Below are 26,404 nucleotides of genomic sequence, written 5' to 3'. Positions count from 1 at the left end.
GTCAGTGACATCACTCATGACATCACTGATGACACCATCCAGGGAATGTGTGTCTTTCTGAAAAATAAATATGTTTTACATATGTATATGTAAAAGTCAATGGAAGAATAAATGTTCGAAATAGGTATAATAGTTTTGGAAATATTGTCATTTTAATATAATTTGCTCTACCAATAATGGATAATTGAAGGTTATTGACTGACAAGATCTTTTTTTATTTTTGTGATTACCGGGTCGTAATTAAGTGTGATTATTTCATTAGTATTAGGTGAGATATTGACTCCTAAATATTTTGCATTTCTGACTCTGTATTGACTTATATAGGGCATGTTGTCGGTACAGACAACCATCGTTTTGTCTTGATTTAATGAGTACCCTGAATACTGCCCAAATATCCTGGTGACTATTCCTATTTCATCTATAGCCTCAGTAGGATTAGTTGTTAGAATCGCTACATCATCGGCGTAGGCCAGTATCTTAGTATTATATATTCGGGTTTTTACTGGAATTATCCTTGGTGATGTTAACAATTTAACAATTAAGGGATTAATATATAATGCAAATAAAAGCGGTGAGCACGGACACCCTTGTCGCGTCCCTCGCTGAATGTTTATATTTTCAGACTCAATACCACCCGTCAGGACTTTGGCTTTAGGTTCTACGTACAAGGCTTTCACTGATTTTATAAACCCCGGGCCGATATTTTTAAGGGCTAGAAGCTCCCATAGATACTGCCATGAGACCCGGTCAAAAGCCTTTTCGGCGTCTAATAAAATCAAAGACATTTGACCTTGATCTATCTTCATGATATCAAAGAGTGTTATTACCCGGCGAATGTGATCGGTGGTACTTTTTCCTGGTATAAACCCGTGTTGCCAGGGAGACACTAATTGTTCAATGTGTCTGCCAAGTCTGTTAGCGAAAATTTTTGCATAGGTTTTAGAATCTGAATTGATCAGCGATATAGGTCTATATGATGTGGTTAATTGCGGTGGTTTGTCCTTTTTCCCAAAAACTGCTATGTTTGTTTGTCGCCAAGATTCTGGAGATTTTCCATGCCACTGGATACCTAAGAATAAGTCATGTAAGAATGGGATTATAGTCTTCCCTATTATTTTATATAAGTCTATGGGTATCTTGTCAGGCCCGGCTGCCTTTCCTGCCGCTAATTCTGCTATTGCCAACTCAACCTCTATTTTAGTAACCTCTTTATCTAGTTCTTCTCTAACATCATCATCAACAGTTTGTAGCATATTATTTTCACTAAGCCAATTAATCATAAAATCATTAGTCTCTTGAGCTGTATGTACATCCTCGTTTTGATATAGCTTTTGATAATATTCTTTAAAACAATAGGCGATTTCTTTTTGAGTAGTAAATTCTTGACCACCATATATAATGTTTTTTATTGTATTATAGGATTGAGTTTGTCGGGTTTTTAGGGCAAGGTGTTTCCCAACATTTTCCCCTGCCTCATAGGTTTTATTTCGATGGGCTTGGAAAATTTCAGCGGCTTTAACAGCTAACTCATTATTTAGCTCTGCCTTGAGCACAAGAATTTTTCTTAGGGTATCCTCTGCATATTCACCCTGTTGTATTTGATTAGCATGTTTATATTCTAGGTGTGTTAAATCATTTATTAGTTGATTATGAGTTTTCATTCGTTCTTTCCTTCGGGTGGCGACAAATGTAGCAGTTTCCCCCCTTAATGCCGCCTTATAACTGTCCCAAACACTAAAACGTGAGGCACTATATTGGTTCATGTCAAAAAATTCTTTTGTCCATTGGTCTATGTGAGTTATGTAATCCTGGTTAACTAATAATTTCCTATCAAATGTCCATTGGGTGTGGGGTCGATTATATCCCGGTGCTTCCATTGTAATGTATATAGCATTATGATCGGAAATTGTCTTTGGATCTTTAACTATCCGGGTGTTCGGAGCAATATCTGGAGTTGCAAAGAAATAGTCAATGCGGACATATTTCCGATGTGGGTAAGAAAAAAAGGTATATCCGGGATCTTTACTCTTTTTAAGCAGCCATATATCCTGAAGGTTGTGAGTCTGAATTAAATTCAATACTGCTCTGAACACCCTGGGCTTCCGACCCAAATACTTGTATTGATTCTGTACGGACAGATTTTGATTAAATGTCAGATTAAAATCGCCACAAAGAATCAGGGTACTTGGCCATGATGCTAATTCCATTTCAATTTCAACAAACAGTGTGGGGTCGTCAAGATTAGGGCCATAAATTGAACAGATTGTGATACCCAATTCTAATTGGACAATGGCCCATCGTCCATGATTATCAGCTTTTTTACGTATATGGCTGCCTAGTCTGGTTCTTCCTAAAATTATGACCCCCCTAGTTCTTGTGGTTTGCGTTGTTGTAGTTAATATTTGGTAACCGGGTATTTTTAACTGTTTAATCTCCCCAATTGGAATATGAGTTTCTTGTAAACAGATGACATCACAAGTACTATGGGCAATTATTTGACAAAATTGGGCTCTCTTGCCTTTGTCGTTCAAGCCTGCCACATTCCAACATCCTATATTTAACCTACCCATTTGGTTGTACTATTTTTGGTTCCATATTCATCAGCCTGCGTTCCTTCTTAAATATCAGTTTGCTAATTTTTTTATCTTTTTGCTCACCCCTCCCCGCACCGAGTGCACCAGATGCACCCTGTATCCCACCCCCTCCCCTCCTTCCTCCTCTCCTCCCTCCCCAACCCTTGTTCTCCCAGAATGGGTGTTGAGACTCCGTTGGAGTCTACAGTGATGGATTTAGCTCACTCCAAACAGAACTAGTGCCGCATGCATTTTACAGTGTAATAATGACAATTATAAAATATAGTAGTGACAGTTACCCAATTGTGAAAAGAAAAAAAAGAAAAAGGAAAAGATAATTGATATATAGAAATGTAAATAAATAGAATTGGAGGGATACTAAGAATCAGTACCTGAAAATTACAGATAAGATAGTGTCTATTGAATTTCTTATTTTCCTATTTTCCTATTTTCAAATATCGCAACTTATATTCAGGTACTTATTCATAACCTACTATATATTAGCATATATAGAAATCAATAGACTAAATATAATTCCATCTCTAGTCTAAATCAGTTATCTATCAAAACTATTCTCAAGTGTCTTTGATTGTTCTTTCATAAACTCTCTAGATATTTTTGGCCTTAACTTCAGATGTAAAAAATTTTGTTTGTCCCATGTATATCACTTTTAACTTTGCGGGATTGTTCAAATATACCGTTGCCTTCTTCTCTTGAAAGGGTTTGATAAGTTGTCTGAGTCGCCACCTCCTCTCAACAGTCCAGTGGCAAAAGTCAGGGCGCACGAAGTATGATACTGAGTCTTTTTTGCGGTGTTTGTCAGGAGTAACTTTCTCCGCAATAGCCTGGCGAAGTAGGAAGTTCCCAAAATATACCAGAATTGCACGAGGGTATTTTCCTGTAGGTGCCGAGGGTTTTAAGGATATTGGGACCCTATGTGCTCTCTGCACCTCATATCCCCAATCCCATGTATTTAACTCTGGCAGGGTATCACGGAATAATTGTATTATAAAGGTACGGAAGTCTTCACCTTCCATTTTTTCCGGAATTCCCAATACTCGTAGGTTGTTTCTGCGGAGTCTATTCTCATAATCCTCGAGCTTCCATCTTATGTCATGAACCTGCGCTTCGGTAGCTTCAAGGCGTTCATTTGTAGCTGCGGCCTCTGTCTCATTAACCACAATGCGGTCCTCTATATCATTTAACCTCTCAGTAAATGCACCCATTGTTTTGGATAGTTTACGAACCACCCCTTGAACCTTTTGCAATCCAGCCCGAGCCTTGCGACTATCCTTAGAAGTTTCTTCCCGGTGTGATGCTATAGCCTGTAACACTGTCTCCATTACTTGAGTTAGAGTAGTTCCCGAAGCTTCCAGAGTTTCTTTATTCACATTTTGATCTAGCATTGACCTTTGGGGATCTGGGCCAGGATTGTGGCTTTGGTTCAAGGCAAGAACTGTTGGGGTATAATCCCACGATAGCTCATTGGCACCATGGTGTCCAGATTTTTTCTTTTTAAGTATTGTTCTTTTTTTGTCGCGTTGTTCTTTTGGTGGGTTAGGTTCGAAATCTGAACTTAGGTTAGAGTCTAATTCACTCTCTAGGTCCTCAGCTTCATCTATTTCATCGGTGTCCCCTGACCAACTAATATCCTCAGAGAAAGAGTAGAAGTCAGTTATATCTTTATCAATCTCTAATACCTCTATAGCATCAACAGGGTGCAAGTCTATAGTAGAGATGACTTGTGGTACTTCTAGGTCTGGTTTAGATTCCTCCGTGAATTTTGATATCTTCCCTTCCACTGCCTCCAGTCCTTTACTGGCCCCAGCTTGTGTTATGTTGGTTGCGCCTGAGGGTGATTTTAATTGTATATCAATTGTCTTGTTGACTGGTGTGGAATCAATGTGCAATTCCATGTTATTGCTTTGGGGGTTCAAAGAAGGGGTCTGACCAGATATCCCCTTGCTCGAGTTATATTCAATGTCAATCGAGGGGGTTATATTCTCCTGCTGGTCATTAAGTTTATCTGTGTTCGTCTGGCTATTGATCCCAGAACTATGTGATGCGGAAGCAGATGCAGTAATAGTAGGGATAAGGTGGCTTACCTGCCCTGCGATTAGACTGACTCTTTCCAGTACCCCATTGGTTGCAGAGGCGGCCACTCGATTTAGCTCCGTTTGCCCCTCTTGTACCTCTTGTGCCTCCTGTGCTCCCGTCTGATTCAATAGCTCGTTGTCGTCTGGCATTATTCCTGGTGCAGCAGGATTTGCTACAGCTACAGCCATTTCCTCTGATACTGCATTATCATTTCCATTACCCCCAGTGTCTACTGATATATTACCACCCTCAATGGGGGGAGCGACTTGCTGTTTTCCCATATTTTCAGTATTTTCAGTATTTGGTTGTGTATTTGGTTGTGTATCTTTGATCATCGTTCTTTGGTTAGCAGCCCGGAACATTGTTGCCACTGTTGTAATATTTACAGAGGCATTCTTAGTTGAATGGGCCATAGATGGAGTTTTACTAGTTTTACTGGAGGAGACCCCTCTCCTGGCCGGTGTTTTATTCACAGTTTTCTCTGGCATCATTGCAGTTGTCTCTGCTGGCACTCCTTGCCCTTGAATAACCCCTCCGGTAGCACCACGCTGTTGTTTAATTTTTTCTTGTTCTAGCAGCGCCTGGCGTGCAGCTCTTGTCTTCGCTGCTGCCGAGGCTACTGCCGCTGCATTTTTCGGGGCCATCAGTGAATTTGAAATAATCTCGCTTCTTACCGGTGATAGCTTCTGTCGATCCGTCTCGATCACGGACCCTCCGGAGCCTGTAGCGGAGTTTTCAAAGTTTGCTGCCACAGACGGGCTCGCCTGACAGAGCCAGCAGAAAGAGCGCAGTACACGTGTAGATCGGTGATTTCCGATCAGCAGCCTGAGTGCGGCAAACCCGACTACGGAGGCAAGGAGTGCAATCGTGCGCCGTGGTGTCTCTGTGGAGGGCAGGTCTTTGGCAGGTAAAGTTTTTAGCGGTTCCTGTTGCATTCTGAGTTTTCCATTAACAGCTTTGATATTTCTTCAGTCCAGAGTGTCAATTTCCAGGCTGTTCACAACATGCTCACACTGCCCTGTTTGGAGCTGCTACCGGCGTCTAGCCTGACGCCGCCATCCCTTTCCTTATTGACAATACCTATATAAAGAAAGTAGACCAAGTAATAACATCATTTATATGGAATTATGGGAAGACAAGACGGGCCATAAACAAATTAGTGTTACCAACATCCCGAGGCGGATTAGCAGTCCCAAATTTAACATATTACATGTGGGCCACTATCTTGCAACAGATGTCGTTCTTAACCTCTCCCAAAAAAACAGATCAAACAAGATCTCCTCACGATATTCCCTCTATTTACGAACTCACATTAGGAGATACAGGGCGAGGACTACTTTTGAGACAAATCGAGCCATCATATTATAAAAAGATTACATTTAAAATAGTGACAGACGCATATAAAATATGGACTAGAGTTTCTAGAATGCTGGCCATACCTAAATATACCAAATATACACCTCTATGGCATAGCTTTGTAATCCCGCCATATCTTAATGATAATATTACTAAACGTTGGGAAAAGTTAGGCATTGTTACAATTGGGGATTTTCTAAATTCAGACGGTAGAATTACCTTTGATGAGTTATCCCTTAAATATCAGATTTACCCTGCAGACTATTTTAAATTTATTCAAATCTCCACATCACTTAGACAATACGCCACAAATCTAAACTCACATTCGTTATCACTACTAGACTTGATGCAAAAAAGATCGATTAGAATCAGCGATATTTACGGGATCCTCATAAACAACCACCCAGATGACCTAGGGAAAATAGAGGAAAGTTGGGCTAATAAATTAAATAATTCCAATGTGGATATAGATATGATACTGCAGTTATCCTCTAAAATCATACTTGCAAGTAATCTAAAAGCTCAAATATATAAAACGGTATGTAACTTATACTATACGCCATATAAATTGTTCTCATGGGGTTTGGCTAGTCACGACAAATGTCCTAGATGCGCGCTCGGCCCCGCAAATCTAATACATATGTTTTACGACTGCCCGAAACTAGAACAACTAAAAGAAAGTATAGTTAAATATTGGACTGAAATCTTTGGCCGGGAGATCCAAATATCATCAACCTTGTTTGTACTGGGGTTTGATAGCTCTCTAGAGCTTAATAACTCAGAAATATATACAATCTATCTAAATACAGCTATATATAGAATTATGTTAACAACCCGCTGGAAGGATACCGAGGCCCCTACATTTCAGGGTTGGATAAATAGATTACAGGCAATATATAAATTAGAAACAGCAATATATAAAACCAGAGGGAAAAAATCCAGAGCTAAAGGGGAAATGATCTGGGCCCCCGTAGCTAGTTGGTATAATCAGCAAATGGTCTGATTGTTAAAACATTGGAACTATGTAGAAGTATGGAGCAGGATAATGAGGGTATATTTTATGTTTATTTGTTATTTGCAATATATTATTATATCTGTCACACAGAATAAGAAATAATTTGTACTATTAATTGTAATTTTTGTATTTTGTATAGCCTTTTTGCGTTCCTTGATAATCTGGGAAAAATCCACATTACGCTAGAAAATTGATACTATATATGTTTATTTTTATATACTGCTATGTGTCTAAAGTTTGCTCAATAAAAATTTAAAAAAAAAAAAAAAAAAAGGAAGAATAAATGTTAAAATAAGTGTCTAAATGGATGTTTTTTTAAAAAAAAATTGATTGGTTAACTGGCTTATTAAGTGTATCTTAGTGAATACATATATTAGTGAGAAATGTTTAAATATTTAAATATATGTATTAGTGTTTCACGTTGTGTATAAGTGGTTGCATGGGTTGGTGAGTAGCTAGCTACATGTGTGTGTATATGGGTTATTAGATGTTGTTTTTAGTATCAGTATGAGTGTCTGTATGGTTTGGTGGGGGTATGACTTAGCACATAGATGCATGAATGACTTTCTCTCTGTTTGTATGTGTTTTGAACACAACATATGTGCAGGACTGTATGGGTGGATCAGTGTGTATATGTGTGTGTTAGTGAGTGAATGACTGTCTCACTAGTGTCTTTATCAGTAACGACATATGTTTTAATCTAGTATATGTGAGTTTTGATGTATATAAGTGAGTATATGTGAGAGTGAGAGATTGTAAGAGTTCCTGTTTTCATAAGTATGTGTTTCTATAAGTGATTGTTTAAGAGAGTAAGTATGTATAAGTTTCCTTAAAAGTAAGGTGGTAGTGTGTGTATAGTTGTATATGCTAATAAATGGATGTTCAATAGTTTATTTGCATGTGTGAGTATGTGTGTGAGTAACTTTTGGAAGACTGTCTGTGTGTAACAGGATGTATATGTGTATCACTACATATGATGAGTGAGTATATGTATGAGTAACTATATAGAACTGTTGCTGAATGAGTGGATGTGTATATAGATGGTGGTATTACTGAATTGGTTGTTGTAACTGGTATGGGTATCTCAATTTTTTTGAAAATGTTAGTTTCTATTTTTGAATATGTGTTTCAAGGGTTACATTACACTGAAAGGAGGTCTGTCACTCTGTCACAAGGATGGTGTCATCAGTGATGTCATGAGTGATGTCACTGACCATGTCATGAGTGATGTAATATATGACGTCATCAGCAGTGTATTGCAGGCGCGCAAGTTATAGTGAGACCAACTAACTATAACGTGGGAATTTCAATGGTTTTATGTCAGTAAAATTTCCAGCTAACTATAACTGGTGTGAAATCTATGGTTTTTTCAGTGAATTTAATAGGTTTTTTAAATGCTAATTCCTAACTATAGCTGGTGTGAAACCTATGGTTTTTTCAGTGAATTTCATAGGTTTTTTTAAATGCTAATTCCTAACTATATATAAGGCCCCAAACCTATGTTTTTTTCAGTGAATTTCAAAATTTTGTTAATAGCAAATGTCTATGGCTATGAAATTTAATATTTTTGAAAATGAATGAATCCTATATTATATTTGTATTTAAAACAATATTTTTAATATATATTTATTTATTTATTTATTTGCCCTGGAGCGCTCCCGGGGCGCGCCCCGGTGAACGCCCCGGAAAGCGCAGTCTTTTGAAGCGCCCCGGGTCGCGCACTGGGGAGCATCCCATTAGCGCCAATGCCGCGGCCGAAAACATCGTTGTGACGTACCGTGTGGCCGCGTCCACGTGATACGCACGGCGTAAACGCACCCGGAAGCACTCGAGCGCATACGATTGCGCAACGTAAGTATCCGACGCGCTTACGCGACGCGCCCCGCGCCTGGGGGCGCGTTGCGTAAGCGCGTCGGGTCATGTGACCTGAAAATAACACTTTTAATTGGTGCAGAACAGTTTTGGTTTCATAATGATGAAACCCCTGGTCTCGTGACCTGAAAATAACACTTCTCATTGGTTCAGGACATTTTTTTTTCCAAATGATGAAAGCCCCCATCTTTTTTCCGTATTCTGACTTTGTCCTTTGACTGAGGAAGACCTGTTTTGAAATCTTTGAGGTATATTTTGTACTTTGAAATGGCTACAGTAGCAGCATCAGCTGGAGCATATGCACCACCACCACCACCACCACCAAGAGGACCACCACAACATCACATTGGTGGTCAAGAAGAAGAGGAGGAGGAGGAGGAGGAGGGGAGCAGGAGGAGGTGGCTGAAAGAACACAATACCCCATACCAACCCAAGCCACACATTGTATGGGAGTTTTTTTCCATCCCTGAGGGAAAAAAGAAAGTGAATGCAGCAAAGGTGACTTGCCTTATCTGTGACATGGAACTTTCAAGGGGTAACCCAAAAAAAAATTTCATTTGGGAATAATACCATGATTAGGCACATGCAGCGCAAGCATCCGAACAACTACGCTGCCGCAGAGATGAGAGAACTGGCCAGCAACCCTCCCCAATCTACACCCAGCACCTCCAAACGAAAACAACCCACTCCATCGGGACCAGAGACAAGGGAGACAATCCCTTGCATACAACCACGGTTTGGAGAATTTAGGGTCACATGTATTTTTTGTGGTAAGACCATCTCCTATGGTGAACAGAGCCTAAAGCTCATCCTCCTTGCTGGTGACAACCACAATTGCCCCAAAAAACCCAAATTTTTCCTAATTTTTTTTTACTCCAGTTGAGTCATTTTCAATTCCCTGTTTTTTGTTTCTCCCCATAAAAATAACAAAAAAAATACAAAATAGTTCATAAAAGCCAAAAAAAGTACAAAATGTTCCAAAAACATAAAAAAAATCTAAAACAACAAAAGAAAAAAACAGTTCTTTTAGAACTACCTCCAAATTATAAAAAAAGGCTACATTTTTTTAAAACTCTATCATTCTTTTTCCCCCATGGAACGCTCCCCGGTACGCTCCGCGGTGCGCTCCCCCCGCGCAAATCAAAAAAAAAACATTTTATAGCCCCCACATCAAACCTAGGGGGCCAGGGGGGTCTACTCTGCCCCCTTATGGTCATTTCCCCCTTTGTTTTTGCCACCTCTTGTGTCTCGATCCTACCGAGACACAAGATGGCGGCCGCTCCGGACTGTTTCGAATGTTTACAGACACCCAAGAGCCAATCAGCTTTCCGTGCACACCTCGCGTGGTGCGCCCGGAGTGCGCCCCGGTGTACGTACCGGGGCGCGGCCATAGATATATATATATATTTTAACCTAAATTACTCAAAAACCACTGGAGCACATTTCTTGAGACATAGCAAAGGCACATTGGGCTACCAGTCCCTACAATTTTGCCAAGTTTGGTGGAAATCCATTCAGCCGTTCGGGCTAAAAGTGAGGTCGACCGCCCTATGGAAATTAACATGGGGAAAACACGTTTTGGGACCCCCCTTTTATCTCGGCCCTCGCTTGACGAATCCCCCCCAAACTTTCAAGGAAGGACCGGAGCTTCGTGAGGCAAATTTGAGGAAATTTTCAGGCAGATTCGTCAATGGGCGCCAAAGTTATTCACAATAGAATTTTGATATTTTGCATTGAAAAAAATCCTAACTATAACTACCTACTGGCGACCGCCAGTAGGTAATATATATATATATATATATATATATATATATATATATATATATATATATTAAATTTGGGTTTTGCGAAGAAATGAAGTTGAAACTAGTATATTTCCACATTTATGTAACCAATAAATGTGCCTTCATGCTTTAATGATATGACCACCCACGGATGATAAATCAATGCAAGTATATGAAAACATGAACATTTTAGTATCAAGGTTGTTCATATCTACTGAAAATTCCTTTTTTAACCCCTTACCTGTCAATCTGCACAGCTATTGGCCAAGCAGTCATGATGGACAGTATTTAGAATCATTCTAAAGAAACCAGAATCTGTTTTTATCCACATTTAAAAATAGGCTTAAAATAGTTTTTTGCCTGTATCTGCAAAAATTCGAAATTAAGGAGCCTTTGGTATAAAGTAACGATAGACCAGGAACACCTTTTCCAGAGGTTGGATACACAGTTAATAGAGCATTGGATGCAGGGGTTAAAGTAACTTTTGCTCATGAATTTTTGTTTCTATTTCAAGTCTGCTGAACTCACTGTTTTTGTACTTATTTTGTAACTTGGAGTCTTTGTAATTTGGGGGTCTTGTCTAGCGTACCGGAGAATTAATTTTTTTCCATAAAAAATCACTTTGGCCTAATCTGCATGTCCTATAGTATAGGAAATAGTTGGGTGTAATATTTATACTGGTGACGTTTCTGTAGCCTTTCTTGGGGTTTTGTCTTGAGTAAGGTGTCCGATCATAAGTCAATTGTTAAAATGCATGCATGTTGGGCATAGTGTGTGTTGTGTGATGACTGACTAATATCCACCACTGAGATTGCTTTCATATTTCACCATCGTAATTCTCTACTAATCCTTTATGGGTTTCTGGAGTAGAGTGCTTCAACACCCCATCAAGGGTAACAAGCGCTATATAAATACAAACCTTTTTCCTCCTCTATCCTTCTGCTATCATTACAAATCCACATAACTGACTAACCTACCCACCGCTTAAAATGTACTTGCATGTTTCACTATACTAATTCAACATTAATCCTCTATGGGTCCCGGAGTAGCATGCTACTCGCCGAAAAAGCGATTTGACGCCTCATCGGGGGTAGTAAGATCTATATAAATGCAATTACAATTACAATTCAAAGCTTCCCTAATTGGCAAACTTGGGCCACTGTTATTAGCTATCTAATTCACTAATGGAGGACACTTTGTGTGGTGCTGGTGCCATTACCAGTCCAGCCCTCCCCCTTCACTTGTCTGTCTGCATTGTTGACTTTTGTGCAATAAACAAGATTGAAAATGTAAACAACGTTTTAAAATGAGTGACTTGAAGGCTCTGCTCCTTTGAGAGCAGTAGTGAGTAAAAGGGCAGGGCTCAGTTCCAATTCATATAAACATTTTTGTTTGTACAAGACTCGGAATTGTGAGGTAGTTATCACACCCTTTGAGTTTTCCCCTGATAAACTCTGGCAAGTCAAACCTGCCCACATTTTTCAGGAGAAAAGACCTAAACAGGGAAAAACATGTGGAAAACTGTGTGTTAATTACCGATTTTGCATGTTATGGCTCATTTTAAAGGTCAGAACTTGTAATACGTGAGAATTATCGCACCTGTTAAATTCCGATCCCAGTGGTACTGGATTTTAAAAGATCCGATAGTAATCAACTTCCCAGCAGGGCCCTTGTATAGCTAGAGGCACGGAACCTCTGCGAAGTTAGCATCAAACAGGGATTGGATAGTCTGTAATGCTGATAAAGGCGGAAATATAGTCCTATCAGACAAGCAAGTTATTTAAATGAAGCCTATAAACAACTGAATAAAAGAGGAAGCTATGTCAGAATATCTACGGACATCATGACTGCAAGTCGCCGTCTTTATAATGGTCAACTGCAAGACTGGTATAGTCAATGTTTGATTACACGTGATGAGTTAACATTTTTAACGAACAATAATCCTTATAGTGCCAGTTTTCTATCTAATACCTAAGGTGCCTAAAGATTTTGTTAACCCACCAGGCCGTCCGATCATATCGGCAATTGGCAGTGGGTTCGAAAATACTTCTAAATGTATTGAGTCATTCCTATGTCCCCTTGTAAAAATGCTTCCATCGTACATTCAAGATACTGGGGATTTTTTAAAAACAATCTATGATTTACCTTGGGAACAGGATTTATTGTTGGTTACTATTGACGTCACAACGCTCTATACGAGCATTAGGCATGAAGATGGCCTAAATGCAGTAAAATACTTTCTGGGCAGTACACCTATAAAAATGTGGACACATATACACAGATGTTAACAACGATGGTCTTGACGTGCTTAAAAAACAACTATTTTCTTTTCAATGGTGAACTATTCCATCAGACCTGCGGTACTGCGATGGGCACCTTATTTGCCCATAGCTATCAAATCTTCGTATGGGCAGGTGGGAGGAGCAGGTGGTCCAGAAACAGTACCAAGAGGAATGGCATAAAAACATTTTACACTGGAGTCGGTTCATAGATGACTTGCTTGTCGTATGGAAAAGCTCAGTGGCCTCTGTCAATGAATTCATCAGTAAGCTTCAGGTGAATAGTTTGAATTTAAAATGCATGAGCACAATTAGTGGCACATCAGTTAACTTTCTTGATTTGACTATCTATGTAAAAGAAGCAAAATTGCATACAAGGCTGTTTAGAAAACCTACAGCAGGAAACATGTTGCTACACGCAGAAAGCTTCCACCCCGATAACCTCATTAGAAGTATCCCCTATGGGGATGCCTGAGGACCCTACGTAATTGTAGTGAACCAGAGGTCATAGACAATGAGTTAGAAATTTTCAGAACACGCTTTAAAGCTAGAGGTAATGTGAAAATTGTGTGCAGTCATCCATACAAAAGAAGAAGAAAAGGGAAGAAGTTTTGTTTAAGACGAAGATTGTAAAACTGAAGACTAGTGAAAGCAACAGTAATACCTGTAGAATGATCACAACTTTCAATAGACAACATGGCACAGTGAGGAACATACTTTCTAAACATTGGCATCTGATTCGAAATTATCCTATACTAGAGGAGACCTTTAATAACATTCCGTAGGGCAAGGTCTTTTAAAACAAATGTTGGTTAGCAACATGGCACCAAAATCTGATCTACCAGGAGCCTGTTCAACGTGGTTGAAACGTAAGGATGGTTTCATTAAATGTATGAAATGTAAGGCCTGTACACATGGGAAAAACATGTCAACATACACACTGGGGTTGTCCCAAAGAGAAAAAAAGATTAAAGGACAATTTTCTTGCAAAATCGAATATGCTATCTACGTGTTGACATGCCCTTGCAATTTGCAATACATGGGCAGTACTATTTTACCGGTGCATAAACAAGTACTACAGCACCTAAGAGAAATAAAAAATAGAAACAAGTCATATTCAGTGGCTCGCTACTTTGAAACATTTCACAACAAAAATGTGTAGGGTCTGTCATATTTTGTCATCAATGCCATCCCACCCAATATTAGAGGGGGTGATAGAGAGAAAAAGCTAAGAAGAAAGGAATCTTATTACTTATTAGAGCTCGTTACAATAACCCCGTTCGGGCTCAATATGGAAGAAGATATGCACACTCATTTGTAACAAGTCTGTGGGATTACAACAAAAGTGTCTAGGTCAAAATCTGTGTAAAATTGTATAATATATTGTTTTCAAATTCTCTGTTTTAACAATAGTTTTTTAGAGCACTTTTTTTAGCACTTTTTACTACAAAACATAAGATAAAAATGAGAACCTAAAAATGTATGGCCCACTTAATTTAAAGTGGTGGTAATTTGACAAAAACTTTGTTGGTGAGCAAGCCTGCGGGTTCAGATGAAACGTGTCCAAATCATCTGACAAATAAAATCTGAATTTGTCAAAAAACGTAGTCGTCAATCCTTGGTGGTCGAGGAAGTGTCCGTATTTGATCGGACCGAGCTTGGATGGTCCGTTGTGACGACGCGCCCTCTGTTCTGGTGTGCTGCTGCTGACCAAGGGCGGACGCCCGAAACGCGTCAGATTTGATGAACTTGCCTTTCCATTAAATATTGCCAAATGAAGATTGGGACTCGCGTGGTTTTTCTGCTCAGCTGCCTTGCCGGTGGTTTGTGATGAAAAATTGCTTTTGTTTATATATATATATATATATATATATATATATATATATATATATATATTACCTACTGGCGGTCGCCAGTAGGTATATATAGTTAGGATTTTTTTCCTATGGGATTTCTGAAAGTTCTATGTCGAATAACTTTGATGTTTGTGGACGGAATTGGCTGAAATTTTCAGGAAAATGGCACATTTTGTTTCTGAGCAGCCCATTGAAATTTGGGGGGGTTTCCTGAAGTGGGGGCCGAGATAAAAGGGGGGTCCCAAAACGTGTTTTTAACATTGAGTTTTCCATAGGGCGGTTGGACTCACTTTTAGCTCGAACGGCTGAATGGATTTCTATGAAACTTGACAAAATTGTAGGGACTGGTAGCCCGATGTGCCTTTGCTAGGTCTCAAGATATGTGCTCCAGTGGATTTTGAGAAATTAACGTTCAAAAAAATATATATATCTGTGACAGCGTCCCGGTTAGCGCCCCGGTCCGCGTACCTGACGCGTAACGGAACTTCGCGAGAAGAAGCGGATTGGCTCCCCGGTGACTGTGAGCATTCTAAACAGTCCGGAGCGGCCGCCATCTTGTGTCTCGGTAGGATGAGACACAAGAGGTGGCAAAAACAAAGGGGGAAATGAGCATAAGGGGGCATAGTACATCCTCCCTGACCCCCTAGGTTTGATGAGGGGGCTTTAAAAGGGCTGCGCGGGGCAAAATAAAATAATTTTTATTATCGTTTTTTTTGCGGGTGGAGCGCCCAGTACGCGCACCGGGAAGCAGTCCGGGGAGCGTAATATAGGGAAAAAAGAATGAAAGAATGTTCAAATATTGTATGTTTATTGATTGTTCTTTTTGTTGTATTTTTTTTGTTTTTTTTTATTTAAGTACCAACATGTAGGTACCAATGCAGAGTCTAAAAATAAATATACACCGGCTCCTTTGTAGATATCTTGCATGTTGTTTCAGAAGTTATTGTGGTATATGGAATTCATAGCATAGTCTGTGAGGAAAGCAGAAATAACATGGAGACAGGAGATGATAAAGAGATGTTAAATACACATTGGATATAATATAGTGGGAGAAAGGAAGTAACTATGAGCAAACTTACTATGTAACACAAAAAAGTTGCACAGTATATTTTAAGTCTCATTTTAAATGTTATCTTTTTGGGTAATTTTTCATAATTTTCATATTAAAAAGAATAATGTCTCAAACAATTTTAACTTTTAACATTTAAATTTGTTGTTCTGATTTTTCAAAATCTAAGAGAATTTGTAACATTAAATCATCAGGTATGTCCTCCTTTTCATTCCAAGAATCACATTCTTCAGCCCATTTTAATAATTCTTGGTCTACTGTTTCATCCATAAAGTCTAGTTCTTCTTTTTCTTCGTTTGGATTGTTTTCAATCTTAATTTGAAATGAAATTGTATTTTCTTTTTGCTGTGCTTCCATTTTCTTGCTGTAAATTGCATAAAAAATAAATATATCTGTGGAGATAGGGCACTGTTGGGTTTAAGTTCAGACAGGTACTTGTGAGTTTTTAACAGTGAAGTAATCTTTGGGCAGTGCATGGTTTCAGGCAGGAAGTAGAACTATTAAAAAGTGCCTGTGATGAAGCCCAAGTAAATTCATAATTATACCACAGAAGCCTAACTCAATCAATAATTTAAATAATTAAGTCTTTCTCAATGACTAACTCTTATAGAGGGACAGTATGTAACTATCTGAAAACATTTTCCTAAATTAATTTAAAGTGCATAACATAGTTCTTCTTTCAAATTTTTTAAATTATATCTTACCTTTGAAAAAGAAGTTAAAGTTGACGGTGAAAATGCTCTTGAAATGTACTTCAGGAAGTAGTAGTCAAAATGGCTGTGTTTCTCTCTCTTTCTTTATATATATTCAGGTACATAACCAATCAAATGTCTTGAAATAATAGTAGAAAATGAAAGTAACATTTTAATTGGTTGTCAATTCTAACACTTCATATGTGTTTTTGTCATGTAATTTACCTCAGGATATTTAGTCAGGCCTACAGCATAATTTTCTCAATGGAATTCCATCAAATTTGGGTAAATGGTAGGGACTGCTATGTAGTAGGGCCTATTCTATATTTGATGAAAGTGTCTCCAGTGGTTTTTCTGTAAATTACTTTCCCACCTTTTTTTAGCGAGCGCTCACCGGTGCGCGCCCCGGTACGCGTACCAGCAGCGTTACGGGAGTCCTCCATTTTGTGTATCAGTAGAATTGAGACACAAGATGGAGGGGAAACAATGTTCGGAATGGGTAGAAGGGGGCACGGTAGACACTTTCTGACCATCTAAGTTTTCTGAGGGGGGCCTAGGACGCTCATATAGGCAAAAAAAAAAAACGCGTGGGGGGCGCCCGGTACGCGCATTGGTAAGCGAACCGGGGAGCGTACTTTGGTGAAAAATAGTGAAAAAAGTTAGAAAAAGATAAACGTTTTGAATGATCAGAGGTAGGGTAGCTCTGGAAAGAGCTATTGGGTTCTGTGGCTAATTTAGGTAACTACAAGTAGGTTCCAATGCACAGTTTTAAATTCAGGAGGAATATTCTATTCCCCTCATCGGAGAAGTGCACACCATCTCCTCTGTAGATGTCTTGCATGTTGTAACGCAAGTTATTGTTGTATATTAAACCCATTCTAAAGTCTCTCATGTAAGCAGAAACAGATTTATTCACATGTTTCCGTGCTTTCTCAAATTGTGGAAAAAATTGGTTGGACCGCTTCCATTTCTGTCTTTGGCATATATTGGAATATACCAAGGTAGTTTGGGGAAAAAGTGTCATCAATTGATGAAAGATGTCCTTTAAAAGCATTTCCAGACCAACCCCAGTCATAGTCCCAAAATAATTTCCACCACAGTGCACTATTAAGAGGTCAGGGTTTGGCAGATGCATAAAAAAATTATATTAAAAACATATAAAATATATTTTTCCTTTAAAAGAATAATACATTTTACAGCTTTTGATATTTGCTATAAAAAAACATTGAAATTCACTGAAAAAACCATAGGTTATAGACCATATATAGTTAGGAATTAGCATTTACAAAACCTTGAAAATTCACTGAAAAAACCATAGGTTATAGACCATATATAGTTAGGGATTAGCATTTATAAAACCTTATTTCCTCACACGAAACCATTGAAATTCGCATATATAGTTAGTTGCACTAACTATATATCGCTCACCCGCAATCCACATGGTCAGTGACATCACTGATGACATCACTTGTTGTAACGCAAGTTATTGTTGTATATTGAACCCATTCCATAGTCTCTCATGTAAGCAGAAACAGATGTATTCACATGTTTCCGTGCTTTCTCAAATTGTGGACAAAATTGGTTGGACCACTTCCATTTCTGTCTTTTGCATATATTGGAATATACCAAGGGAGTTTGTGGAAAAAGTGCCATCAATTGCCAAAAGGTGTTCTTTAAAAGCATTTCCAGACCTACCCCAGTCAAAATGCCTAGGCCATTTCCACCACAGTGCACAATTATGAGGTCAGGGTGTGGCAGATGCAAAAAGGTTTTCACCAATTATATCAATTGGTGACATTTCAATCCTCTCTTGCCAATCCACTTGATGTCCAAATCAAGGTTGTGAAAATTTCTGATAGCTGCGTACCGTTGAGCCCAGTGGATGTAGCTATGTCCAATAATCCAGACAGAATACATGGTGAGAGGAGGTTCTGGTGCAGTCAGATGAAGTGTGGGAATGAAATGTCACTCGGAACAGTAGGAGTTTGCAAAAAAACTGTGGAGTTTCAGTGCTCTTGAATCACAAGCAGTGATTGGTGGATTCAGATAGTTGAAAACTGAAAGTTAGGGTGCATGGTTCTGTTCTGTGAAAGAAGTAATTTGAATGGTTAAGAAAAAGTAATTTAAAGAAACATTGCTCCGGATAAGCTGGTGTATTGAGAGGTCAAACATCCTTGCTGAGTTCATATGGCTGAGATACCCGCCACCCCCTCTCAACACAATCCCCAAGAATTGGGAAACCGGAAACTGTTCTTGAACTTTTGGAAGGCGGGAAGGGAGTTACCCTTCCCGGCCGTATTTATTAAAATATGAAACAAAATAAAACATTAAAATAACAGTTTCATATTATGTACAATTTCATTTCCACATTACGATGTTTGGCTAACCTTAACAGATCTCTAATACAAAGGTTCTCCTAGCCGAACTAACATCCTACAAAACATTTGACTTGAAATTGTACATCCTAACGTTAAGGGCCAACGGCAAGGTCGTAACCGGTGTCAGATCCCTAAACCAGAAATACCCCCCTCACTTGTGAGAGGAGCGACCGCACAGAGGCGTACCTCAAGTGCATCTTACCAATTTCCCTTTGTACTTGACGGGGGCCCCAATAAACTCGACGCCATTTAACGGTCGTTCGAGGACTCGTGTGAGGTGTCTAAAAGGTAGCGTAAACCCCCTCCCGCACCCCACACAACTTACCCATCTGCCGTCGCAGATGTCCTGGCCCCGGGAAATTCCCCAGGAGGGGCCGTAGCCCTTCCTATCCAGGAAGGGGCCTTGACCACCTTTCCTTTCCTTCCGGCGGCCTCTCCTTAGACAGGACCGCCTCCCCGTTGAGGGGCCAATTGGCCACCTCCCCCGAGTGCTCCCATCCGTAATGGGTGACGCCCCCTCATAGGGATCTTCGAATTACTGCTCACCGATCATGACCTTACCGCCCGACCAAAATAAATACGACAATTCTACCTAACTTACTAAAATTACAAAGCAAAACATCACTTATTACCAAGCGTAAATACTGATCACTCCTTGTTCAACATCGCTTTATTTGCAAAACATACTGAAAATCACCATTCTTTATTGCATCTTAAAAAATTTCACGACAATCATCCAACCTGTAAGAAAACAGAGAAAACAAAAGGGATACTATATCAAAAACTGTATACACAACGACTCGCTGTCCTCAGGGGCTGGTGGGTGGGTCAAAATTGGCTCTTCGTTCCGTCTCGAGCTCACGTGCAGCGGGGAGGTGCAGCTTCAGAGCACAGGAACAAGAGGATGCTTTCTTGGCTTCCGTTCCTTTTATCCGTCTTCAGGGCGGGCGTAAACCCGCCCCCGCCTGCCTCCGAGGGCGTGGCCGACCGCGTCAGTGTCTAGGACAGCCCATTCTAGGGCGGGAAAAAGGCGCGCCCCGGCTACGCCGCTTCGGGCATACCAGCCGAGACTCGCCCCTCGCCCAAGATGGCTTCCCGGGGGGATCGTGGTACTCCACCATACGTTCGGGGGGACCGAATGGTCGCCCCTTTCCATTTGCAACATTGTAGAATAAACTTTTGAACCTGAGAGCTCAGTGAGGAGGGAGTTGCTATGGTAAAAGGCAGAAAGGGCTCAGGGAGAAGGGTGTTGGTTTGGAAATAGTGAGGGAAGAGTTTTAATTGGTTAACATGAGGGATATGTGTGTAGAGTTAGAGGTTTTCTGTGCCATTCATGGTTGCAGTGTCTGGAGTGCCTACCTTTTGCTCTGCTAAAGAAATATTGGTGTGTGTGTCTGACACTGTTCTCAATCTCCCAAAGCATTTGTAAAGGTTAAGCATGGGCGAATTTTGCGAATTTGCGATCCGCGAATTTGCGGATTTGCAAATTCGCGATCCGCAAAATTCGCGAATTTCGCAGGGCTTTTTGCGTCTTCGCGAGCCACTTGCATAGCGAAGTTATCCATGCAGTCGTTTATGGGAGAGGGAGAGAGAGATAGATAGATTGATAGATAGAAAGAGAGAGAAAGAGAGGGAAAGAGAGAGGGAGAGAGAGAACGAGAGAAAGAAAGAGAGGCCGGATCTCTGAAGGGCCAGATTCCTGAGTTGCCCCTACAGAACATACAGCTTTTCATTTTTAGCAAAATGCATATGAAAATTGTGCTGTAAAGGTCTCTTTTAGTTTAACCCCTCCTGACAACTCGAAATGGGTGTATTTGCCATCCTCTCCCTTCTTCCTGTTTTCTATATCTGTAAGTGCTTCCTGATGAGGTTTAATTCCTTGGACAGGTGCCTCGTTGCCTACTTGTAACTATTCTCTGACCCTGCTTCAAGGGTCAGAGCAGGGTCAGAGAATAGTTGCAAGTAGGCAACGAGGCGCCAGGAAGCAATTAGCAGCAGGTGTCCAAGTTGAAGATAATTTGTTTGTAACCCTTTTGTAAAAGGTTACAAAGAAATTAGGTTCAACTTTTGCACCTGCTGCTGTAACCCTTGCTTGGCTGAAAATTCGTCCCCGCTGATTCGCGGATTTTACCGCGATTTCGCAAGATTCGCGGATCGCAAAATCGCGGAAAATCCGCAAATTCGCCCGCAAAACAGATTTTACGCCCACCCTTAGTAAAGGTGAGTAATGATTCATTTAATATAGATAGAGACTTGTATGCTCTATGGAGAAGATTTGGAAGCAGATTGTGGTTTTTTAGGTTTCGCCTGGCGAAAAGCTGCGCAAGCAGCTGTTCGCGCAGGCGAAATCTTTTGTTTTGCAGTATGGCTGTTTGTCCTGCCTCTGTTTCCCATTGGCTAGCTCCATAAATGGAGGCTAGCCATTGGGAAACAGAGGCGTCAGTCATTCTGCGAGGCGACTCGTGGGCGTTTCTGAGAATTTTTCTCATCCGGCCCCTTTTGTCACGTCAGTGTGGCGGTGGATGGGGTTTATTTTTTGGGTCGTCAACATTTCTTTTTGTCATTCTGCGGCCGACCGCCGCCGGAGGAAGTCCAGGTGAGTGCCTTTCTTGCCGTTTCCGCCCCCCTCCCGCTGTCCATGCCTTTCCCGCCCCCCCTCCCGCTGTGCGAGCCTTTCCCGCCCCCCCTCCCGCTGTCCGAGCCTTTCCCGCCCCCCCTCCCGCTGTCCGTGCCTTTTGAGTGCTTTTTCTTGTTATTGACGTACCCAATCAGAGATACACTTGTTGACAGACCCATGCTGTGACATCACAATGCACACACGTTGCTTAGTTCCAAACAGATGTCCTTATTGGAGATTGAGAATTTCCTTTATGTGTCGGGACGTGTAGGGGCATGTCTATAAACGCGAGGTGCTGGGTTACAAGTCCTCGCATGTCAGAAAGACAGGGTTGGCGAGGTCTCGTCTCGTTTGGACTGCCGTTGGTTTAAGGAGGCGGTGCCTCGCTGCCTGTGTTGTGCAGACATGAGAAGTGTGAGCTGGCGATAGAACGTCAGTCGTTGTAGGCGGTTCCACTCCTTGTTGTGGAGACTAAGTGACATCAGCTGTAAAGTGACCCTCCATGTTGTGGTGGCGTACCAGGCGTGGCATTACGCGATGACGTCAGGCGCGGGGGGTGGGGCTCGAAGAACAGGAAGCGCCGCTGCCGCAGCTTTTACATCCTAGGTAAGGCCGCTGTTTCCTGGGTTCACAATCTTTCGCCATCCTCTCTTCTCCGGGACCATCCCGGCTCCTGCACAGCCTGAGCAGGGGGCCCCGGGGAAGGAGCGTAGGACCACCCTTGTATGGAGAGCAGGAGAGCCTCTGCAGCGGTAGGGGGGGCCGGGGAAAGTGGGGCAGGGGCGGGGCTAGTGTCAGATCCTGCCGCCCCCTCTTTGACCATCCCCCACTGTCATATCTGTGGAGCTGAAACAAACGCTCCCCCCTTTCGTAGCGACTACACTCGCCCGGTAGAGCGAGAACAAACTCGCCTCATGGAGAAATAATCAGTTTAGTAAAGACATCCCCCCATTATATCAGGGACGTAAGCCCCGAAATGTTATTTTACCCACCCACCTACACCGTAGCCAGAACTCTACTAACAAACATATGACCTCTTGTGGAGAGACCGAAACATCTCAATTTTACCACAGATAACCTTTCTGCCCGTGAGACATTCGGAATCCCTCTTGGCAAGAGAGCCCCTTTCAGACCGATATAAGTATAGTTAACAGAGAACTCCCCATTTCTAGACACCGACCCCTTGACCAGAAAGTATCCACCTGTCAGATAGCACTTCTCCACCCCATAGTACTTCATACTAGAGATACTACTACTGTCAAAGCCATTCCTCTTACGCCTCCTTCCTCCAGGTTACTCAAAGCAGTCGGAGTCAATGGGTGACTGAATTCACTCCTGCTTAGTCAGTTTGCAAGTTAAGGTTCATTTTTGGTTCTAGACTGAATTGGTAGTTTTAGGCCTTGGACATAGTTGGTACCTCATTGGAATTTCACAATAATCTATGCCACAGCACACTCCAGACTGCACAATGTTTGGTACTCGTGTTTTTGTTTCGCTGACTTTTGTGAAGTGAATGCCACTGCCTAGTTAGTAAAGTAAATACTTTTTTTTAATTTCAACATGTTTTATTTATTTCTCTATACAAGAACACATTAGCAATTCTGTTACAGAGTCAGCATAGTTTGTCCCAGGCGTAATTTATACATCAGTGTCTTGAGACCTTGTTCCGTTTGTTTAGCTCACCCCTTCAAATTGATAATTCAAGAAAAGAAAGGCAGTCAGAAAGGGGGAAAGAGGAGACAGGAGAGTTGCATCTATTCAGTGGGCATGCTTGAGTTCTTGCACTGACTGCCTAAAGATAAAAGAGCAAAATTAAAAACTTTAACCATTGTGTACAAGGCTTTTATTAGCAGGTGCTCTGAACTAATGGCAGAGAATCCAGATGGAACATACCCAGTAAAGTCTTGACAAATGTATAGTTAACCTAGGTGGGGAAATCCGCTTCATAACTGTTAAGATTGTAGAGCATGCCTTATGTATGGATGTGGCTAAGCTTTGGAACTCCAAGCCCCATCTTGCGTAGGGAATCAGTGTTTGTAACCAAAAATCAGAAAGGTTCTTAAGCCAAACTGTATCTATCCTTTAATCTAGACTAATATATTATGTAAACTGTCAAGATGTTAAAATGCTACATTCATAGTGTGCTATATACATGCAGTGTAACGTAATAGAGTGAGAGTTCATCTACTGCAAGGAAATCCAGCTATTCTGCCACATAGAACCCTCTGTGAGAGAGTTCAGCTTCAAATGATATCCCTTGTACCAGATAGATGTGTGCGCCTGCAGAGAACCTCGTACCAGCGAGAGCTCCTCTCTGCCTCAGCTAACCCTTCAGCAGAGAGAACATCCACTCTGCCACAAATAACCACTTCATCCGAGAGGCTGAGACCCTCAATTACCAGTTTGAGTTTTACTGCCACAGAAAACCTCCGTCATTGTGTGACTTGAGAGCCCTCTTGCTAAAGAGTCCCACTGCCAGTGAGACAATTCAACCCTCCCCCCCACTGATTTACCAGAGTGAATTCCCCTCTGCCACAGCAAAACTCTTTACTAGACAGGTCTGTTCTGCAATGTAGAACTAGAGAACAACTTTCTGCTTCAGAGAATTTCACTACGATAGCGAAATTACTTTATAGTGAAAGACCCACCCCGCTTGAACCCCCTTGTTAAAATGTTTTGACTTACAGACAACCTCTACCGGAGATTGTTCCTCTGCCACAGAACTCCGCTACCAGAGAGAGACATAGAACTCCTTTACTACAGAGGGAGCTCAATTGTCAAGAAGAAGCACCTTAGCAGAAAGAGCTCCCATCTCTCCGAAGCAATCCAGTTACCAAATAGTACCCCCTCTCACTGCTGACTCCTCTCTGAGTGGGACAGGGAACTCTTATCTGAGAGACTAACCCTGCCACAGAAAAACTCCATACCAGAAACACTGTCCTATGCTGCACGGAATCTGAAACGGGAAATCCCCTACAGAGAGTGATCTGTGCCAAGGAGAACCCGATGACAGATATCTCCCTTAAAATACAGAGTACCCCCTTATTAGCAGGCAACTGTTACAGAGAACTCCACCAGAACTCTCCTTTTTCAGAGAGTTCACTTCCACATCGAGCTCCCTTTACTAGATAGAGTTCCAATCAGCACTCTGCTACAGAGAACATCTTTGTAAGAGAAAGTTTCCCTCCCACGGAGCACCCTTTACCAGAGAGTGTTTGTCAGCCACTGTGAACCCTCTACAAGAGAAACTCCTTACAAGAGATCATTTCGTTGACAACAAAGATTCTTACCAGTGAGGGCACCCTTTTTGCATTAGGAAACTCCCTTTCAGATGGTGCTTCCTCTCACCAAGATCATATGAAACATATAACTCTTACCAGAGAGTTTTCTGTTGCATAGAACCCCTTTTTCCGGACAGAGCATTATTCTGCCAAATAGAACCAGACCTCAGAGAAGCTGTTCTGCAGAGAAACCTACACCATGCCACATGCAACACCTTATTATCCGTCTCCATAGGGAGCCGGAAACACCACAGAGAGTTTGCTGCCACGAAGAACCCCTTTAATTGAGTTCTTTTGCCAAGGAAAATTGCATTACCAGAGAGTTCCCTAATGCCATTGGGAACTTCTCTGCCAGATAGTGCAGCCTCTCACAGATGTCTCCCGTGTTTGACTAATAACTCATACCAGAGAGTCTCTCTGATTCACAGATACCTTTACTAAAAAAAGTAATAACCCTCTGCCAGGGACTTCCTCTGCTACAGAAACAATCCTAATAGACGAACTTCACTCTGACACAGAGGACCCCCCCCAACAAAAGTTCTGCTTCTGAGGAGAAACCCAGTACTAGAAATTACCCACTTGGCCACAAAAGTAAGGACCAGTTGGGTCATCCACAAGAATTGTGTCAGCAGTTTATTCTCTTACTTTAAAGTGTGCCCCAATTGTTACAGGTCGCTCAACAGACATGTCAAGCAGGATTTGACGGTGTGGTGTCTCAGGATCCCAAGAGACCCCCTCTAAATATTGTTTCAAGTTCAGAGGTCATTTCTGCCCATTTTTGTAAGCTCCTTGGAGGCATTTCAGACCTATTCAAGGCTGAGCACAGACTAAGAGCTGACAGAGGCTTATTCCAATGAACATTCTGACAGTACAGGCTGTCAAGTATAACTTAATAAGTCACTTATCTTTAATATTTATTAAAATCCAACTTCACCACTGAATTGGATTTCTAATAGCGATTAAAATATGGTGGTTTATTTATTTTTTGCTGCTGGTCCTGTTTCTGAGATACAGTGTTGATTTTTTAATCTTTACTTAGGTTTTCTACATGAGACAGCTAATCCTGCCCAGTGAAAATGGCTTTTTGGGCCTTGTCACTGTAGGGACACGGTAATAGTAATTTTCCCACTTTTAAATACAATACACCCCACCTTGTGGGTTGCAAGGCCCATATAGGGGTGTATTACTGATATTTAAAATGGTGTTTTTCATGTGTCAAAAAGAGTTATTTTAACCAATAGCATTCCAGGTTTTATACTGCAAAAGTCAGGCTACATTGGTAGACCTGAAGCCATGTTTTCTTTTGTGACACTAGTGTGTGATACAAAGTGCCGCAGAAACTCCTGTTTCACTATATTTTAAATAATTCTTGCTTAACTGCTCTGAAAATAGTTTTTTTAAATATTTTTTTAACGTTGCAGTCTCTTTTCTTATTTTTGGTGGAGCTTCATTGACTCAGTAGGAATGCCTAGTATACAAGGGGGTTTACCCAATAAAGTCACTGGGACCTGGGTTTAGCAAGTACTAAGAGGAAG

This window comes from Lissotriton vulgaris, chromosome 6, assembly GCF_964263255.1.
Source record: "Lissotriton vulgaris chromosome 6, aLisVul1.2, whole genome shotgun sequence".
Taxonomy (NCBI): Eukaryota; Metazoa; Chordata; class Amphibia; order Caudata; family Salamandridae; genus Lissotriton; species Lissotriton vulgaris.
The sequence above is the reverse complement of the archived record's forward strand: the minus strand, read 5'-3'. Positions refer to the sequence as shown.